General features: G+C 39.8%; 1 long non-coding RNA gene across 2 annotated transcripts; it reads left to right on the top strand.

The window, feature by feature from the left end:
• Positions 1-415: 415 nt before the first annotated feature.
• LOC149917097 (uncharacterized) lies at positions 416-8,807 on the top strand. 2 transcript variants are annotated; one of them, XR_016468581.1, is made up of 3 exons: positions 416-469; positions 6,546-6,676; positions 8,448-8,806. It is a non-coding gene; the product is annotated as an uncharacterized LOC149917097 (long non-coding RNA). The 2 variants fall into 2 exon arrangements; XR_016468582.1 differs by having other exon boundaries at positions 455-532; positions 8,448-8,807.
• Positions 8,808-10,039: the final 1,232 nt, after the last annotated feature.

Raw genomic sequence — 10,039 nt, forward strand, 5'->3', positions numbered from 1 at the left:
ACTGTTAAGGTGTCACTGTTGGAGTTAGTAGAAGCACTTGAGAAAAACAGGCCTGAGTTTCATTGCCTGAAGGTATACTTACCTTGAGTTTCTTTCTTAGGATAAGACTTCAAGAGATAGTGGCTCTAACATCTTGGCATGCTGCCTTCTCCTTTCTTCCCCATCTTCTCACTCTTCAGTCAGACAGTTCAGCTCACTAAACCATTAGGAAATGATTCACATTTTTTCACCAGCTTTGCTACACTGTGGTGTGCTGTTTCAAAGCTGCACTGAGCCTGGCACAAAGGATACAGTGCATGGGAAGGAGAAGTGGTGTGAGGAAAACCCTGCTCAGCCATCTACTGAAAAGCCATGCATTCCCACCGCATCATCTGTAGTTCAGTGATCTCACCAAAACATCACAAACCAGCGCTGCTGATGAGACAGGTGGATGTAGTGGCTTTGGTAGCAGCTGGGCCACTCTGAAAAGGTGGTATAGAATTTGAGATTGGAAATCTTTTGAAAAGCTGGTGCTGTTAGAGAAAGAGGGAAGGTGTGTCAAGTCAAGTTGGCCTAATTCCACTTCAAAATCATATTGTAGCCACTTAAATACAATAGAGACACTATATTGTTTTTCTTCTTTAGGTAGTTGCAGACTTGATTGTAGATCATTTGTTTTGTGTCTTTAAATTCATGCAGAGTGATCCTGCCATTTACTTTCCAGATGCTGTATTTTTGTGAAAGACGCAAACACCCCACAGCGGCTCCATTCTAGCTAAACAAAAGCAACTCCTGTCTTACTAACAAGACCAGCAAATTAGAAGTTGAGTCCTCTTTTTCCATCAGTTTACCACTGTTTTAATCCTCCTCCCCATCTTTTCAAATCCTTGAGGGGAGCAGATGAGCTTTAAGCATGCCCTGAAGGTCACTGCAGATGCATGTTTGTACATATACATTCACTGGAACCTTTGCACTTTGCTAATCCATCCAGGTCATGATGAGCATACAAACCCCAGCCACCTCCCCCCTCAACAAAGATTTACTAGTCTGTGCAGAGTGAAGACACTATTGTTGAGGCTGCATTGACCTCTTGAAATGTATTATAGAGTATTCACTCATCTCCTGTGAAGTATAATCGTAAATAAACTGAGGCACATCAATGAATGAAGTACATTTCATGTCATAACGCATAAATTCGTTTGCTTCAGAAATTGCGAGGCGCTGTGACTGGGTGACTCATTGAATAAATACAGTACAGTTTTGGAAGATAAACTGCTAAGTATAAAGCTGTGTGCTACACACATAGATGCTAAGTTGCTGAAAATACTACACATATCAAAATGCTATCTGTGTAGTAATTGCAAAGCCACAGTTAATCATGCAACTTTGCCTTCATGTGTTTGCTGTTCTCTGAGGATTCAAACTTATTCCTATAAAATTCATCAGCATTGGAGCTTTGTGCTTTTGAAAAGAAAGTGAGATTCTGACTGTGATGGGAATTAGTGAGAAAAGTAGCTGAATTTAAGTGGGATAGAATGCAGGTGAGTCCTGAAAAGCCCTAAAGTGCCACAGCTAAAACCGAAAAAATTTCAAACCTACCAGAGGATTAAGAAGCATTATCCTCTAAATTTCAAGGGGAAAAATATACACACATATTGTGATATCTGTATAATGGTATTGTGACTCCTACAATAAAACATTGCCTGAGATTTTTTTCTCTTTCTGCTACAACTTGACCAACTTGCTTGGACTTGTAAACTGAAGTCCTGAAAGCTCTTACGCTTGTGTCTTTTTCATTTCTGTGGCTAATCCTTCTGAAATCTTAGGATCTAGTTGTTGTTGTAGCACATGTATGGGAAGAAGGTCTAAGCGTTTAGGAGACCACCAACAAAAGCTTTGTACCGCTGGAAGGGAAAGTTCTGAGGGTGGTCAGATGCTGGGAGAGGGTGTCAAGAGAGGCTGTGGTATCTTCATTCTTAGGAGTATCTGCCCTGCTGGTCAACCTGCTGTAGCTTATCCTGCTCTGAGCTGGATTAGATAACCTCCAGAGGTGCCAGCTGCACTGTGACTGTGTGATCAGCATGCACCAGGGAACCAGAAGGAGATTAGCATTTTATGTGCTAAAAATTGCTCCATTGTTACACATGGCAAAATAATGTGACGAGGATGCTGCAGCATACGTTTTAATGTTTCTCTCCTTTGAAAGTCAGTGTTTGATATACAGCTGTTAGAAAGCAGTATTTTCTTAAGAAGTCAACACAGGCTCTCAAATGCGTTTCTTGGGCTTTTTAGATCTCTCTTTTCTTAATGCACTCAAATGCTAAGCACCATTCCAAATTCATGTCAATATATCTATTGACATCTTTCTTGCTGTTTTCCTCTTCTTCTATTCTCTGTGGTATCAGTCATGCCAACCGCTCCTGAGATCTTTGGTTATGATCTAGCAAAGCCCTTAAGCACATGCTTAACTTTAAGAATGCAAACAGTCTTTGTGAATTCAGCAGGACATTTCCTTTAACTGCTTTGCTGGGTGTGAGCCAAAGTGCTCAATGCTCTATATACAGATCGAAATATAATAATTCACACGCAGTTAGTTAGAAAAATCACTGTGGAGTGTAAAATAAATTGGAAAAGATTTTTCCCAGCCCTTTCACAGAATTTGGCCATGGAATTCTACCAGCTCTGAATACAGTTTATAAATTAACATAATTCTATTCATCGGTGTATGCTACGGAAAATATCTTATTTATACACTGTTACTTTCACAAGCACATTTTCTCTGTCTCATGCACACACACACACACACACTTCCAAGATTTAGGCCCATTTGACTCTGCCTTGCAGTGTCTAATGGACTCTATTCCTTATCAAACATCACAACTTATGGCTTTTCCTAAAGTTCAAAAAATCCATACTAACTGCTAAGTAAAAGTAATGCAAAGTTCTCAAAAAAAAACATTACAGGGAGAGTTGTATAGAAGTTCAATAGCAGTCTGCAGGTAAGTGCAAACAATGAAGAGATGCAAACATGAGACCAACTTAGCTAGGTCAGACCAAAGGTCTGTGTTCTTGCTCTACCAGGTGCTCAGATAAGGGAACATGAACAGGGTAAATATATTGTGGCATCAATACATCCCAAGTTTACTTCTTCCCATTGCTTTCATCTATCTGTGGCTCAAGTCTCCCCAGGGTACTTCCTCAGAAGTAGTACAGTAATGTTTCATACTACTTAATTTTTTTAAAAATAATTTAATATTATTTAAATAATTTCATTTTATGTCCTACCTCTTTTTTCATGTATATAAAGCTCTGGTATTTGCAATATCCTGTGGCAAGAAGTTTCACAGCTTGGTCCAGTCTGTGAAGGGGTACCATCAAGCACTTTCTGTTTGCTTTGAACACTCTACTTAATCGCTTTCTGTCTCTCGTGCATGAATCAGAGGCAACAAAAGAAACAGTCATTCTTTACTCACCTTCCCTGTGACATTCATGATTTCATATTCTCTAATATCCCTCCTCTGCCAATTCTTCTTGACTGAAATATCTTCCTCCATTTAATCATTCCCCTGTAACAATCTTTGTACAAAGGAAGAGCCAGTGTGCTGTAGAAGGCAAGCTGTCTGCTTCAGCAAAGTGCTTTTAGGGGAGTTTGAACTCCCAGGCTAATGAGATGTGGAATGAGATTTTCTCAAGTTGTGATTGCTTAAACTTTTGCACTGTGGTAGTGCACAGCCTCTTGTGCATCTGCTAGAGTCGCTATGCTACTAGTTGTGAACTGTAAAACAATGCTATATGTGAATGGCAAAAGCAAACCATCTTTTCTTTTTACTGCTGAAGTGAGAGAGCCATGCCGAAAAAATTTCTCAAAGTGAAGACTTCTGCTGGTTTTAGGAGCTGGAGATATTGTCTTTCTTTTTGTATCATTTGAGGTATAGCAGTAGAAGACTGAATGGCAGCCATGAGGCCAGTTTTTTCTTCTGCATGTTTACTTCAAACTTCCTCTGTGGTTTTTGTGTGATTCGTGCATGTATGTGTGTTAGTTTATTGTATATTACCTTCCTTAAGGTTTAGGGAGAATAACTGGCAGGACTACTAAAAAATTGGATTACGTGTTCTGACCAGCAACTGAAAACAACAAAATAAGCAAACAAAATCTCCAGATTTTTTATGTCACAGTAGAATTCCTCCTAGCAGAGAATTATACATGTTCAAGACTGTGAGATTGCCTCCAGTTCTGATAGCTGATATTCACATATGCTTCCAGATGGGTCTTTTCCTTCTGACAAGGATGGTTATTGTTAACCTGTTTTGCATTTTTCATTAGCTATGCTTATAGCTTAATTTGTTCCAACAATACTGGTTCAAGTCCACAAATCCTAAATCTTGTATCTCTGCTGTAATTGTTTCAGACCATGAGATATGACTCATGACAGGAACTGAGGCTAATGCATGGCTTTTATTTGCAAGTGTGTTATGTCATGAACTTCAGTTCAATACTAAAATGTATTGAAATCTTGGCTTCTTGAGAGCCAGCACCAAAACTCACCCTGATATTAAGGAGTTTGGGAATCTACTGACTTCATCTGTCGTTGAAAATATGTCTGTGCTGATATCTACACTCATACCTGAGGCAAAAATGCAAGAATTCAACCTGAGATAGAAACAGAAGGGCTCAGTGTGAAAACTTGGTGCTGTTCTGTGAGAATCGGTAGCTCTTGCATTGTGTCTCCTAATGGACGTTCTTCTTTTTTTTCCTGGCTGCTTTTGAGCATTTCTGGTATGTCCCAGCAGAATGAGCACTGGCTGTGCATCTAAATGTGTCAGGTACAGTGCATCTGCAAGCTGCACTGGGATATTAATGAATGTTGGCAGTGGGAAACTGGCAAAGGAATAGTCCTTTAAAAAAAGCCTTTTCTTTAAAAAAGTTCTTTTGTGCCCCATGGCTGAGGGACAGAGTTTAGTACACATCTAATGGGTTGAAGTCTGACTTTTCATTGCTGTGGCTAAGAATTTGTGCTCTGGCTCTCAAAAGCATTAGTCTAAACCTTGCACAATGGTCTGAAAGTGAAAGCTCTCTAGAGTATGGGCTTAGAGGTTCACCTGGTATCTGCTCTTCCTTTTTCCACAGGCAGGAATCCTGCTTAATACAGTTGACTTATCAGGAGTCTCTGGGATGTTTCTTTAATGTCCTTTACTAAAACACGAAGAGTGTTGATCTCCTCTTCTAGCTATGGCTGGACTTCCTTTGTATAATGTATAAATACAAATACATTCCTCTTGTGTAAAAATGGTGAACTACAAATGTATATTAGGGATAATCAGCTCAAAGGTAACAGTGGGAAGCGTGGCTACAGTTCCTACGAGACTTCAGTCCAGGCCAGACTCGGTGTGATTAACTATCGTTAGCTCTTGAAGCTTGGACAATAGTGTATTTGAAGTATATGGGTGGCTTCAATCCATTTCCTAGCAGGCAAGTGTCCACGTGACAAAAGCACCATGAGGACTGGCAGTAAAGTGGCACACTGGCAGCTTACTGGGACGAATTGGTAGAAAGGAATCCCAGATGGGGATGCTTCTAGGAAAACATTTCCAGGACAGGCTTGTGACAAACTGGAGAGGAAGCTAACTGTTCTTCTGCTTGGACTCTCTTGTTAAGGTGCTAACATGGCACCATTCCCATTCCCTCAAGACATGTCTAATCTCTGACAAGGTACTGTGTTTGGTAGCAGCATTGTTTACACATTTATGTGTGAAGCTGAGAGCTGAGGTGTGCTGTATTGTCAGTGCTCACTGAATGAATGGTCTTCTGAACTCTTCTGCTATTTTACTGCTGAACAGGAAGAAAAATGGCCACATTTTTATCACAAAGTCCTATTTTCTTAGAGGTGTCTCTTTCTACAAAAATACAGCTTATAAATCCTTTAGTCACAAGAAATAGAGCCAACAATTGATTTGTATTCTGCAATGTACCCTCTGGCTAAAACTGAGTTATAAGTACCAAATAGTTGAGACGGGGCTTGTGAAAGGGCAGTTATGTGAGTGGCACTGGAAGAAAAATGTTAATAAAGGGCAGTCCACTGAACTGAGGTTAAATACTTTCATACTTCTCAACCAACCCAGAAATGTCCCTGAATTCTCATTAAAAAGTGTTCTTCATAATCTGCTGTTTTACCTCATTAAGGAAGGGGGATCTTGAGGATCAAGAAATATCAGTTCATTGAGAAGAAATAAAGGTAACAAGGATGTAGCTTAAAAAGATCCTTTATATTTTTCATTTTCCTTGTGCATTCATTTTGCCTTTTTGTTCATTTATCTGGGCTTTATTTTATTTTTAATATGTATTTTTTCCACTGAGCGAACTTAGAGAAGTTTGGAGGTTTGTTCCTCCATCTGCAGTTCTTTGGTGCTCCTGAGGCAGAGCTGATCCATTGGAGAGCTGATCATCCCACAGTGCCCAGTCTTATAGCTAGCCCTGCTCATCCTCCCTTTCCTACACCAGTGCCTTCAGCAATACCCTATAAGAACAGAGACAGAGCATACTCACAATAAGTGTTTGAAACTTTTAGGTTTTCCAAACTGACATGGAAGTCTCAAAAGAAAAAAATCCCAGTATATTGGGAAAGAACTTAAAAGCCTGCGGGTGTTCGAGTTGTGATTTGAGGCTCATTAGATGTCACCAGATCTGACCAACCTAGAGGTAAGTTGCAGAAGTTTATACTAAGTCCACAGTACAAAGCTCGATTTTAGCCATGGCATGTTTCATTTTGGATCTGTGCTTTGGGATTTTTTTTTGGTGCTAGTTTTTAACTGTGCTACTGATAACTACCTGATGCTTCGAAGATGCTAAGACCTAAGCTCTAAATTAGGCTTATAGAAAATCTCAGGGAAATTTGCTTCGTATTATCATTTACCAAGGGAAGTGACTAATAAAAATAATGTGAATAATAGGATGAGGCTAGCATAAGGAAGTCTGTGTGTTCAGCAGAAGCACTGCAGTAGAGAGTGTAACGCACTTGAGTGGAGACTGCCACTCATTTGAGAACAGCATATAACTTGATCGTAAAGTCATAAGCCAATATTTCCTCTAAATTTAAAATTAGGTTAAAAAGAATATTTTTGTAAGTGCATGAGATCAATGTCCATTACAGCTGGTACATTCGGAAGTCAGGCCACGTTCAATTTTAGACTTTTCTTTATAAAAAAATGTTAACCTTTTGGGGAGAACAAGTGCTAGATTTCAAACCAATCTGACTGTATTGACTGAGCAGTGTTTTTTTTCTACTACAGAGATGTTTAATCCTTAGAAAACTCAGATCTGAAAACCTCTTCGTTGGCTGAAATGTTCAAAGATTTAACAAATTCAGCAAGTGGGAAAATTAATCTTTGAATAGAAGAAACAATCTGACAAAATAAGCCATAAAAGTAGGCGCCAGGTGTCGTAAGGAAGTTCTTCATGCAGCAGTTGCTTAATGTATACTCAAAATGCATCCACTTTTGTTCGAAGATCCAACAAAACATATGAAATTGGGTTACACCAATTCTCTTGATCTATGAATCTTCCACTGTGTCAAAGATAATACACCAAACAAACTTACATGTAAATGGTGTGATAAAATGATATACTGTATACATTATCATCCATTAATATTGTTGTGGCTAATGCATTTCATCTGTCATACACTTCGTTTTATATTATCCCCACCTTACTGAAGAATACCACAAAAACTGCAAGGTTGAGAACTGTGCATGCTACCCACTGGAAAGCTAAATACCAGGGACGTGATTCCTCATGTGGTTTTACCTGTGTCTGCCTGTGAAAAAGGAAGCAGTATTGTCTGGTTGTCAAGAAATATGGGCTCTGCTTTGGGCATCGCTATTGTCCTATGAGCAAGTCACAGAATCATAGAATATCCTGAGTGGATAGGGGCCCAGATGAGTTGAGTCCAAACACTTCTTGAACTCCAGCAGCTTTGGGCCATGACTGCAACCCTTGTTCCAAAGCCCAAACACCCTCTACATAAAGAACCTTTTCCTAATGCCCATCCTGACTCTCCTGATGCAGCTCCTTGCCATTCCCTCAGGCCCTGTTGCTGTCCCAAAGAGAATAGATCAGTGCTACCCATCTGCTTCCCTTGTGAGGAATCTGTAGGCTTCTGGGAAGCCTTCCCTCAGTCTACTTTTCTCTGGGCTCAACAAAGCAAGGAACTTCAGCTGCTTCTCACATATACTGCCCTCTAGACTCTTTACCACGTTTTTTGCTGCTGTTCTTCTGTTCATTACCTGTCCTGTGTCTTATTTGTAAATAAGTTGAGCTGCATGTGGTTTTACTTAGTATAAGGGGCCCCTGTACCTGGCAGAAGTCTCTAGGCTCTACAGTATAGCATTGTAAGTCAAAAATAGTGATTCATAATAGGATGAGAGACTCTGAGATCACTCTGACCTTGAATTCTCTGCCTGTCTTTTAACAGGAAGAGGGTGAAATTGGACTGAAACAGCCCCCTCATTTTACGTAGAGCCACCGATGACCCAGGCTGCATTTGAACCACAGCCCTAGAGGCAAAAGGCTTTGCATCTCATTGCCAATTCACAGCAAGAGCATAACTTGAGCCCACACACTAATGCTAAGCAAGGGCTGAGTGTTTCTAATCCTTATTCACATATCTATACCTATTAAAATTGCGAGTGTGAAGATTTGCAGGACTTGTTCCTTTCTTGTAAAGACTGGCCTTTTCAAAACATGTCCGTAAATCAAATGAAAAATTGAATTATCTGCCAAAAAGAGACATAAAGAGAAATGCAAGAAGAGTGTGTGGCTTTCTTTTTCAGACATATTGTGCTGAATGGAACTGTTTGGCTTAAACAGTTATGTTTAAGAAATATTATGTTTTTAGAAGGCTGAGAATGTTTAGACGTAATGATCTTAAAGGCTCATTATCACAGGTGCAGCACTTTAGTCTCTATTCTTATTATGAGAAAAGCCACTTCTACACAGGCTGCCTGGATGGCGTCCCTCCCACTGGAACGCTTGCCCTTCTCACTGGCTGCATAATGTGCAGAGGGCAGGATTAACTGACTCACTAACCAGCCTTCCTGGCCCACACGGCTCCAGGATGCTGGAAAATCTATTTGGATGAGTTCTTTGAGATTCTGACTTTCAGTGACCCTGTGACAGGACAAGATAGAAGACTGATTCTTTTAAAAATGCCAGGTAGTGACTCCCAGCAGTTAACAAATTTCTCCATCCCCAAAATAATTTGGAAGGATACATCGTACAATTCTTTTTTTCTTCATATAATTTACGGGTGTTAGTCCTGAAGACCTTAAGTAATCCTCATGAAAGACCATCTCTTCTGGTGCCCACATCCTCTTATACCAGGCATTCATGTGGAAGATCAGCTGGAGAGGCAGAAGAAGGGACTTCTTTAAAATGAAAGGTTCTGTGATTTTTTCAGCCAGCACTGTTATTCAGGGGTAAGAGATGGAACTTACTTGTTAAATGCTCTTGTGGGCTCGTGGCCTCTTAGTTATACCTGTAATTGGTCATGATGTCATTTTTAGCCATGTTCTGTAATCATGGAGAATAATTCCCTCAATTATTGTCTTACATAACATACCGTTTTTTTCTATGATGATAAATCTGGAAGTTGGCCAGTCTGAAATGTGAAATGCCAGGGTTTATCCTCCCAGAGTCTCCATATCCCTAACCCTAATCTTACTTCTTTCCCTTCACAAAATATTCCATTCTTTTAACCTTTTTTTCCCCACAGAATTTCCTACCTCTTCAAAAATACTTTATATATCTTCTCCAGGAACTCAGTCACCTCTTTTTAAAATTCATCTATGAAGACAATTTTTTTATTTTGTTATTCCTATAAAAACAAAGTTTCCTGGTGGTCCATGGAGCATGAATAGATGTTCATTTTGGGAGCTGTGACGTTACATCAAACCAATTCCATGCCAGTTCCCCTTGTGATGCTCCTACAGGCAAGGCAGCCTGCATCTCTGTTGGAGGAACAGAGCAAAGGGTTTAAGTTTAGAATATATCAATAGTTTATAAATG

The sequence above is a fragment of the Phasianus colchicus genome, chromosome 8 (genome assembly GCF_987193195.1).
Source record: "Phasianus colchicus chromosome 8, bPhaCol1.hap1.1, whole genome shotgun sequence".
Classification (NCBI taxonomy): Eukaryota; Metazoa; Chordata; class Aves; order Galliformes; family Phasianidae; genus Phasianus; species Phasianus colchicus.